Raw genomic sequence first — 11595 nt, 5'->3', positions numbered from 1 at the left:
AAGGAAGGAAAAGTCACCAAACACAAACCTGGTGTGTCAAAACTCTTTACTCTGGTTCCGGCACAGCCTGGCAATCACAGCTGACAAAACGCAGTGAAATTCTATTTAGGGCAAATTGCCCTGTGCTCCCCACCACCTTTAAAACTTGTGCCGCCCCACCCTATCACACACACAGTCCCCTCCCACATGACCCCCAGACACTCCTAAAGTGCAGACGCCAATCTCCTAGTTGGGCCGACCACTGCAGTTTCTTTTTAAATGTTTAAGTGATTAGCTATCTCTTTGCTGGCCCACAACTCAGCTGTGAAGCTTGCAATGGAATAGCAGCTGCTCCACAGCCCCGCAGCTCAGTTGCGATGCTCTGCTATGCAGCAGGGATGATGACATCATCGGGCGACTGCCGCTCAGCTATAGGGATGGTCGCTTTATCTCCCGCTGTTCCTGGTAACAGCGGCCTCTTCCTGGATGTCTGCGCCATGGCTGCTGTCCCATAGTCCTGTATTGACATCCCCTGAAGATACCCCTGTATTTCTGTCCTGAATCCCCAATTTCTCCTTTGAAAATAACAACCTCAGAATTTGCAGTTTGAAGCATGTAAATGCAGGTAGATAAGGTATCACTTCGGTGGAAAGGTTGACAACATTCCATGTGCGTTCAGCATTTAGTCATGCCAGCCACATGACTATGGAAGTGTCTTTGGACAATGCTGGGTCCCTTGGCAGTGAATCAGAAATGAGCATTACCCCCTAGATTGATCATTGATAGAGGAAACCTTTACTTTTATTAGATATTTATCATTTCTCTTTCTCTTCTCCTTCAGATGGAAAATTTGAAGAGAAAAATAAATGGGACAAAATGACATTTTTATAAATGGAAATAAATATTTTGGCATACATTTTTGTGGGTTTTAACTGCAGGAATTGTTACTTGACATATATAATCATTTGTATTTCCATGTTCTGAATGACTGCAGTCTGCTCAGATTTCAATTCCTCTTTCATGCATGTTTTTCGGGGCCAACTTCATTTTACAGTCACTCAGAATTCTTGTATTTTGAAATCAGCATATTCAGCATGTTTTAGATTAACTGATACTAGTGGCAATGCATAATTAGGATCATGATTTTGGGTATCTTTTAGGAAAATGAAATTGTGACATCTCTTGTTCTAGAATCACATAAATATTTGTCAGCAAATAGACTTCTTGCCTGCTTACAAAAACAAAACAAAATCAGAAGTGCAAAAACAATGACCAGATACTGTATATCAAAAGTAACATAGCAGTCATATAACCTAAAAGGGGAGAATTGAGTAAAACAGTATAAAGCATGAAGTAAAATAGAAAAAGAGTAAAATAGGAACAGAGTAAAATAAAATTTAAAAAAACTTCATAATGTCATCACCCCAAGATTAGGACTTTCTATGGAAATCACTGCTGGTAAAACACGGCAGGTCTATGGTGATCCTAGAGTTTCACTGTATGTGAGCATGAGAATGAAGAGTTGAAAAGACCAAAGAAATGGCTCTACACAGGGATGGGTAGATAGGTAATGAGCAGATATAAAATATTTCCAATAATCCACGTGCATCAGGGGTGGGTTTCTGCCGTTTTGGCTCGAATTGGGCGAACCAGTAGTGGCGGCGGTGGGAGGCTCCAGCCACCCAATCGGACATTTCTGTGCAGAAGCGTCGCGCATGCACAAACCAGTAGTAAAAAAAATGGAAACCCACCACTGATGTGCATATTTCTTTATTAGAAATGGTAACATCCATTAATAACTAATCATGTAAGAAGCAGTTATAGGAACCCTTAACAGATTTATAGATGGTAGTGGGGTGGGTTTTGGAATTGTACTTAGGCCCAATCGGATGGCAGTTACCTGGCACTTGGAGTGTACAGTATTGTTGAAATACAAATGAGATAAGACTTTCCAGTCACATTTCTCTGAGTTAAGGACTTTCCACTTTCTGTGTGACTAATTAGTTTATGACAGAAGTTGTTTGGCGCAGTAATTAAAGCAGGGGTCAAACTCAAGGCCCGGAGGCTGGATCTGGCCCGTGGGGTGCTTAGATCTGGCTCACAGGGCCATCCTGGAAATAGCAAAGGACCGGTCCACAGTACCTCTGCCAGTGAAAATGGAGCTTGGGAGGGTTGCATGCGGCAGCTGAGCTCCGTTTTCACTGGCAGAGGATTGCAGGAGGCCATCACAGCCAAAAACAGCCTGTTTTCTCTGTCAGAGTGCTCTGGCCACCACAGGCACCCCTGACACAAGTGACATCAAGCTGGCCACGCCTACCCTGGCCACAACACCCCAGCCCCTCCCAAGGTCAAATACAACCATGATGCAGCCCTCAATGAAATCAAGTTTGACACCCCCGGATTAAAGTATCAGGCTAGAAATCGGGGGTGGGTGGGGTGGAGGAGAACGGACCCCGAGTTCTCATGCTGACTGAGGCAGAAAACCAGCTGGGTGACTTTGGGCCAGTCACTCATTCCTAGTCCCAGGAAAGAGGCAATTGCAAACCACTTCCAAATCTTGCCAAGAAAGAGTCAAGACTGACTGAAAGGGGGGGAAATGGTTTGAGAATCTGGAGGCCCCGTAGGAGATAGGCCAATAGAAATGGAAGCGTTATATTAGGTGATTCGAATCCTGGAACTCTTCCCATCTAGCTGTGGAAGCTAAGAATACAGTCCCTCCCTCATTGCTTACTCTGAGTGCAGCACAGCTAGAGCAGATCATTCACCCTTCCTAACAGTGCATCTCCTTTGGGAAAACGAGAACGTCAGTTTATATTTCCCTTACAGTTTTATCCAAATGCTCATGTCTGTTTTCCTCTTTCCCCTGTCCTTCTTAATTCAATCTTCTTAGGAGTTAAGGTTGGCCCAGCTATTACAGGTGAAGCCAGCCATCTTGCCTGCTTCGAGCTACCTGTATATATAATTTATATTTTTCATTTATGTTTTCTAGGATTGTATCTAGTAGAACTGCAGTTTCCATTCAAGATTTATTTATTTATTTAAGAATTTTTATTTTATTTTAATTGAACATAAACACACAAAAAAAGAATCATCCTTCAATACATCTTGTAGAAAGCTTGTCGATTGGTTACAAATAACTTTCGTGCCTTTCTTCTATAGTCACTACTTGTAGTTCATCATAGATTATACACTTTAAATAAAAAATCTTTATATATCTTACCATTAATATATCACAATTCTCATTTGACTACAATTATTTGAACGTGCTTCTGCCTGAACTTATTCATACTTAAAAACACAACCACATAATGGCACTTGTTAGCTATTTCAAAAATCCTCCAATAACATTACACTTTTATGATATATTTTGAGTAAAAAATCAATTAATAAAATTTCTAAGCTTTTTTTTCTTCGCTGTTTAGAATATTATATCCAAGTTGCTTTTACCAATACCAGAGCATGCATATATTATTAAATAATATCCATTAACATTTCCTTGTTGTTATTATAATTAGCTAAAAGTCATTTACTATTTATATCCCAACTCCTCTCATCACTCCCCCCCCCCCAAAATAGAATAAAACATTACACATTTATAACAAAACCTAAATAGAAGTTTGTTGGTAAAATTTAAAGTCTTTTTCCAAAGTCACAATTTGCAATCTATATCCAGATTTCTTTTACTAGTTTAACAGTACATAATATATATCATTGAGTTGTATCCATTATCATTAATTATAGTTATTTAATTGTTAATGAATAAACATTTAATAACAATCTAAAACAATCTAAAAATTACTAAATTCCTACTTATTGCTCAACCAAGATTAATTAATTTTTTATTAAGAACTTTCATTGTCAACCTGTATCTTTCCAATAACAAAACAGTCTTATCTTTCTTGCCAATTGTGGTGCCAGTCTTCTTTTTATCTCCTTTATAAGGTTTTCATAGATTTCTCTCTGCACTTTGTTGCTTAAAGGATCTCTCAGGTAATCTCGTTGCCCTCCAATAGTTTTTAAAATTAGTTTGTTTTTGGTTATCAATCGTGCTTCTGAAAGAGTTTCTTTTCCTAAATCCATCATCATTACCCTTTGCTCCATTAATAAAATTATCAGTTGTCTTGTTTTTATCTTCTATATCTTCATTCTCCCCTTTAATTTTTGGGGCTCCAGCCCCTTCATCTTTTGATGTGAGAAATACTAGTTTTTCCAACTTCTTCTCAATTCTCCTGTATCCTTCCAATAAATTTAGAATTCCAGCCAAAATATTTTGAAATTTTAAAGGTCCTCCTCTGAATATTGATCCGTTTCCAAAAAAAAGAAAGAAAGGAAAAGAAAAACTAATAGCCGCTGCCACTCTAGTCTTCCAAGCCTCTTTTATTTTTTAATTTTAGGTTGATTTAAGTACAAGTGGGTTTTTTTTGTGCTCTTCAAAAGAGAAGGGTTCTATTTTATTTTGTTTTCCCCCCCTTTCTCTCCCCTGCCAAAATAGTTCTCACAGCACCTGTAAAAACAATTTGTGCCCTTGGCTCTTTATCAGTTTGTATAAACTATTTACAAACCCTTCTGCTACAAAGTCAGTGAAAACAAAGAGAAAAAAATGAGAGATACATTGTTTCAAAAACTCCAGCTTCCGACTTCAAGATTTATTTTTAACCATCAGTTGTAGTAAAATATTCCTTCTTTCTTGTGGCATTTCCAACATTTTTTTGTTATATGCTTTGTTTATCTTAACAATCATCGATGAATCACTTAATCTAAATCTAAAGCAGGAGCTCCCAACTCCCAGGTCGCAGACTAGTGCCAGTCTGCACCCCTTAGGAAAACAGGAGCCTTTCCCCCCTTTATTGTTGCACCTGCCAAACTCAAGGTGGATCTCTAAAGCAGGCCTGCTCCTGGATGGCTCACTGAGGCTCCTTGGAACAAACAAAGGGCCACTTCAGGGACCTATTTGTGCTGTGTCCTGCAATCAGCACCTATCATTGTTTTTTGATGTCACAATTGAGTACTTCTACCTCCTTTTTGCAATAATATAGTCTGTTTTATTTCTCCTGTGTTTCCCTGAAAATAAGACAGGGTCTTATTTTCCTTTGACCCCTGAAATAAGCGCTTGGCCTTATTTTCAGGGAGGTCTTATTATTTTTGAGATGCAGGAGACCCCTTAAGCTCAACCCACAGATCATCTGGAGAGGAGGAGGAGGAGCTTCTGGCGATGGCGGTCACCTCCTGAGCTCCGAGAACGCCAAGGAGCTCCCGATGGAGGAAGGGGCTGCAGCCGGCCCTCGTTCCACCTGAGGGCCGGGAGTCAGACTGTACGACCACCCTGGCTTGCCTTGGACCTATTTTGGTCCGCCAGGGTGGTCGGGAGGCCGGTCAGGAGGCCAGAGGAAAGGCGGAAGGCGGAGCGGAGCGCGGAGCAGAGAGCGGAGTGGGGAAAGTGGCTGGCAATGGCGACGGCGACGGCACGTGGCGCGTGGCGACGCAGAGAGGCTGGCAATGGCAACGGCGCGTGGCGGCGCAGATGGAGGTGATGGCGGCGGCGAGAAGAGCGAGAAGAGCGAGAGGAGCGACGCCGCTGCCAGGGGGCTCTGCTGCGGTTTTGGTATCCCCTGGCGGCTCCTGTGCCCTCAGGCCCGCCGGCGCCAGCAGGAGACGCCGAAAGAAACGACCATGGACGCCAGGAACACCAGGATTTTGGGTGAGAGCCATGAGAGCTGTGAGCAGGAAGATGTGGAAGGGAGGCTGGGGGAGGCCCAGAATACCGAAGGCCAACGGAAGCCCTGTATTAAGTCCATGGACGGGCCAAGAACGCCTGCCCCCACCCACTGAGGACCTCAGATTACCATCTACGAGCTCCCACCCACCTAGGACCATCTAGGACTGCCACCCACCCTTTGCCACCTTACCACCACTCGGACATTCGGTCACCTTCCGCCCCTTTACCCAAGTACAAACAGGGCACTGCCTTCCACCTTCTTCTGAGACCCTGGCCCACTGACTGACTATTTACCATCTGCAGCACCTTGACTCCACCGTGTTTTTAGTAACGTTTATTTGAGGTCAGACCTGCTCCGCCTGCGGGAGTCCCCTCTCTCGCAGGCATGGCCCTTGGCTCTTTCAAGGGCCCGCCTTGATGACGGGTTTGTGAACCCCGAGAGGTGGAGGAAGCGGAAGCTAAGGGGATTTTTAACGAAATGTTTTTTATCCTTTTTAGGGGGCTCCAGGGTGGGGGGACGGGTTAATCAGGCCAGGAGGGGGGCCAATGCCAGGCGAACAGGTGAGTCTAGGAGGGAAGTGAGTGTGGTGGGGGGGGAGGGAAAAGGACATCTCAACAGAGGATTGCCCTATTATAACGGTCGCGGGGAGGGGTAGATGCGAGGACAGGAGAAGATCGCAAGGTCGGTTGGGAGACCGTGGCTGTTGGATACGCCCGGTCGTTTGCACCAACCCCTGCAGCCTAGGTGGTCAGGAACTACAGAGCCAGGGCCTGAGGCTGATGCTTTGCAATGCAAGGTCCGTGACCAACAAGGCCCCCCTCATTAGTGAGTTGATCTCAGAGGGGGAGCTGGACCTTGCAGGGATAACGGAGACCTGGCTGGGCCACGAGGGCGGTTTACCCCTCGTGGAAATGTGCCCACCGGGTTTCCGTGCATTTCATCAGCCCCGGGCCCTGGGTAAGGGTGGTGGGGTGGCGGTAGTTATACGGGAAGGCTTGGAGCCGAGGGAGTTCACTGTCCCTCAGTTACCCGGGTGTGAGTCCCTTGGTGTGAAATGGGGCCCAGGGAGGCAGTGGGGTCTGCTGATTGTATACTTGGCTCCTCGCTATGCATCAGCAGCCCTGCCCGAGCTCCTCGAGCTGATCTCAGAAACGGCAGTTGAGATCCCCAAACTTGCGGTTATGGGGGATTTCAACTTGCCGTCGACGGGGGAAGCATCCGAGGTAGCTCGGGAGTTCATGGCTTCCATGACAGCCATGGACCTGACCCAATTAATTCAGGGCCCCACACACTGGACCTTGTTTTTGTATCTGAGCAGTGGACGAGTGATCTGGGAATAGGGGACTTGGTCATTACCCCCCTGTCATGGTCAGATCATTCATCTCTCCGGCTGGACTTCCCTGGCGCTACCCCCCACCGCGAGGAGGCAGAACCAGACTGTCCAAGTTGGTACCGCCCCAGGCGCCTGATGGAACCGGATAGATTCCAGACGGAGCTTGGGCCACTTCCTGTAGCCCTGACCCGCTCTCGGTCGGAGGACTTAGTGGCCGCCTGGAATAGGGCGGCCGCTGGGGCCTTGGACCGGGTTGCGCCTTTGCGGCCTCTCCTACGGCAGCGACCCACCCGGGCTCCTTGGTTTACCGAGTCCTTCGGGAGAGGGTGCGGCTTAGAAATAAATATTGATTGATTGATTGACCGAGGACCTGAGAGTGATGAAGCGCCATAGGAGACGCCTAGAGAGCAGGTGGAGGTCCTCGCGCTCCGAATCTGATCGAACACAGGTAAGAGCCTTTTCACGGACCTACCTTGTGGCATTAAGAGCGGCCAAACGTAGACACTGTGCCGCTCTTATTGTGTCCGCCGATAACCGCCCTGCCGCCCTGTTTCAGGTAACCTGCTCCCTCTTATCACAGAGGACGCGGGAAGCCCCTTTGCAGGGCAGAGCAGAGGAGTTTGGGGAATATCTGCAGGACAAAATCGCTCAGATCCGGAGCAGATGGGCCCCCTTCAGTGGTCCAGGGGAGCCGTCAACAGTGAGTCTTGTGAGACCATTCTGGGAGGAGTTTGATTCTGTTGCCCCCGAGGATTTGGACAGGCTACGTGGACGGCTGCGACCCACCACATGTTTAATGGACCCGTGTCCCTCCTGGCTGGTACTGGCATCCTGGGAAGTGACACGAGGCTGGCTCCTGGGCCTAGTGAACGCCTCGTTGGGTGAGGGGTCCTTACCAACCGCCTTGAAAGAGGCGGTGGTGAGGCCCTTACTCAAGAGGCCTTCCCTTGACCCGATGGAACTAGCTAATTATCGTCCTGTCTCCAACCTTCCCTTCCTAGCAAAGGTTGTAGAGAATGTGGTGGCACAGCAGTTCCCGCGACACCTTGACGAATCCGAATATCTAGACCCACGCCAGTCCGGCTTCTGACCCGGGCACAGCACGGAGACGGCCTTGGTCACGTTGGTTGATGATCTCTGGAGGGCCAGAGATAGGGGTTGTTCCTCTATCCTGGTCCTATTAGATCTCTCAGCGGCTTTTGATACCATCGACCATGGTATCCTATTGCGCCGGCTGGAGGGGATGGGAGTTGGAGGCACCGTTCTGCGGTGGTTCGGCTCCTACCTCTCCGGCCGGATGCAATGTGTGTTGGCAGGGGGGCAGAGGTCGACCCTGAGGCCACTCACCTGTGGGGTGCCACAGGGGTCGGTCCTCTCGCCCCTTCTGTTCAACGCATATGTGAAGCCACTGGGGGAGATCATCCGTGGTTTTGGGGTTGAGTATCATCTGTACGCTGACGATACTCAGCTGTACATTTCCACCCGAAACCACCCCAACGAGGCTGTCGAAATGATGTCCCGGTGTTTGGAAGCCGTCGGGGTCTGGATGGGGGACAACAGACTCAAGCTCAACCTCTCCAAGACTGAGTGGCTGTGGTTACCGGCACCTCGGTTCAACCAGTTGACACCATCACTGGCCATAGGGGGCGAGCAACTGCCCCCTGTGGAACGGGCATGCAATTTGGGCATCCTCCTAGATGCCCGGCTGTCGATGGAAGACCATGTGGCAGCCGTGGCAAGGGGGGCGTTCCACCAGGTTCGCCTGGTGCGCCAATTGCGCCCCCTACTGGACCGGGATGCCCTACGCACGGTCACTCATGCGCTGGTGACGTCTCATCTGGACTACTGCAACACCCTCTACATGGGGCTTCCCCTGGGACGCGCCCAAAGACTACAGCTAGTTCAGAATGCAGCCGCGCGGGCCATCACGGGGAGTACCAGGTACTCCCACATAATACCCCTCCTGCGCGAGCTGCACTGGCTGCCTGTGGTTTTTCGGGTGCGTTTCAAGGTGTTGATCACCATCTTTAAAGCGCTCCATGGCACAGGACCTAGCTACCTGCGGGATCGCATCCTACCACATACATCCCTGCGACCAATTCGCTCTCACAGGGAGGGACTCCTCCGGGTGCCGTCCACCAAGCAATGCCAACGGGCGGCGCCTAGGAGTAGAGCCTTCTCTCTGATGGGCCCAACTCTCTGGAATGACCTCCCCCCCGACATCAGAACTACCACCGACTTCCGCTCCTTCCGACAAAAACTAAAGACTCACCTGTTTCGATTAGCCGGCCTGGCCCACTCATAGTTTTATTTTACCTCCTGGCAGATATTTTAATTGGGGAATTTCATGGGTAATTATTTTAAATTTAATTTTTTGGGGGTATTTTTAGGGGTTGTTTTTAAATACTGTTTTAATGCTTTACTTGAAGGTACAGTTTTATATAGCCTCCTCTATTTATGTATTTATGTATTTGTGTATTTATGTATTTACTTATATGCATACTATCTGTGTTTTTAGCCTGACTGTACACCGCCCCGAGTCCCTTTTGGGAGAGGGGGCGGTCTAGAAATACGAAATAAAGTAAAGTAAAGTAAATCTGATCCAGAGAGGTGGAAATTCTGTCTCTATTTCTGGCACTCTCTTGCCAACCCTAGCGTCGCTGGGCCGGCTGCTCTTTTTGCAACTGCCACTAAGAGAAGGGGTGCGGTAACTAGAGTTTGCAGGAACAGCCTCCACAAGGCCATTCCACATGGAAGGTAGGTCCATATGGGGGGCGTGGGGCATGTTACCCCCTCCCTCCAAGGAAATGACGGGGACAGACTGCACATGCGTTTAAATATTTTGGGGGAGGGCTTATTTTAGTGCATATAATCAAAAGTCCGATTGGGCTTATTATCCAGGGAGGTCTTATTTTTGGGAAAACAGGGTATATGCTCCATCTGGTGATGTCATTCTATAGAGGCATTGTTCTGGCTGGTTCAAAACAGTGTAGCTATATGAAGAAATAATTGGAGTGTCAGAAATTGATAACGCCAGCTGTTTTTATTATAAATGAGAGTTTGCGGCTTGTACATAAACTCATTTGTGATTTATTCAACGGACTGCTCTTTATGAAATTGAGCCAGTGTTATATATTGGTGTGAATTTAGCTTGTAATTCTACAGATGCTAAATTGATTTCTTTCAGTCTGGTGACATCTAGTGGATTCACGATATAATTTTTAATTTGTTTATTTATATCCTGCCTGATAGATTCTTGTTGCTCTGATAGCATTTTTTTGCCTTTGTGGCAGACTTTCACCATGTGCATCACTGACTAATTCGGTTTTTGGGAAAGAAGTTCAAGTGTGAATGCAGAAAATGAATCTTCAGTGACATGCACTTCATAGTCTTGTATGCTGTTAGAAGTTTATCAACCAGCTAAATGTAATTTGATACTCTGTGGTTGCCAAGAAAATTCTCAATGACATTCTTGTATGCATTAGAGGCAATTTTCTCGGGCCTCACTAACAGATATTTGAACAGCTTGTCATTGATTATGTATCTGACCAACAAAAATGCCTTCTTTAATCTTGGCATTAGTTATTCTTGGAAATATCTGTCTCAAATAAGAAAAAACCTTCATCTTCCTTGTTCACTACTTTCAGAAATTATTCATTAGAGTTTTATGTGAAGCAGAGGCCAAATATCTTTGCCCATTCAATAAATGCCTCATTTCCATGTTTTTCTGTCCTGAAACCAAATTCTTTTGGAGTGGCTATTTGTTTGCGACTGTTTTGCATGACTGTCCCATTCACATAAATAACAACAGTACTTGGTACATCTGAAATGTATTCCAAGCAGCAGACCCACTACTTTTAGATCTCTTACGCTTGGTCTACTGGATGTGCGTCAACCCACAGTTCCATCTCTTCGTATGTTTTTTTCATATGTACAGCATAGCCAACAGGTACTGAAGGATATACATAGCCATTGTATAACAACAGAATAATCTTATAAAACGGTATGTGATAACTTAAATTACAGGCTATTTTCATGATTAGCAGCCAAAAATCTATAAGATACAAGCAAAAGTATTTAGAAAGCAAAATCTTTGTTGTCCAGAACTACATTGGGAAATTGAGCGCAATGGAACTAGAGGAAGAATAGAGCAAAAACAGAGGCAGGTGAATTAAACAAATAGTTTTCATATTTTCTATTTAAATAGTTTTTAGTAATAGCCTGGTGAAAAGTTAATCAATGAATACTTTGCAGATAAAATTGTTCATATCCATGATGTTAGTTTGGATATTGGGTACTATATCAATGGGGGTACTAGCAAACTGAATTTCCTTACATAAGATTTAAGTACTGTAAATTGTAAACTATTTTTTACAGTGATTAATATCTTTCAAACCATCTTGTTTCTATTACTGAAGTTAACAGGAGAGGCACTTTAGTGTAATGCTTAAGGGACCAAGGTAAAGACTGGGAGATGAGTTCTAATCCTGACTAAGGCAGAAAACTACCTAGGTAACTTTGCATCAGTCATTCTCTCAGTCCTAGGAAGAAGGCAATGGCAAACCA

Source organism: Natrix helvetica (genome assembly GCF_964273705.1).
Source record: "Natrix helvetica genome assembly, chromosome: 3".
NCBI lineage: Eukaryota > Metazoa > Chordata > Lepidosauria > Squamata > Natricidae > Natrix > Natrix helvetica.
This window is presented reverse-complemented; position numbering follows the sequence as displayed.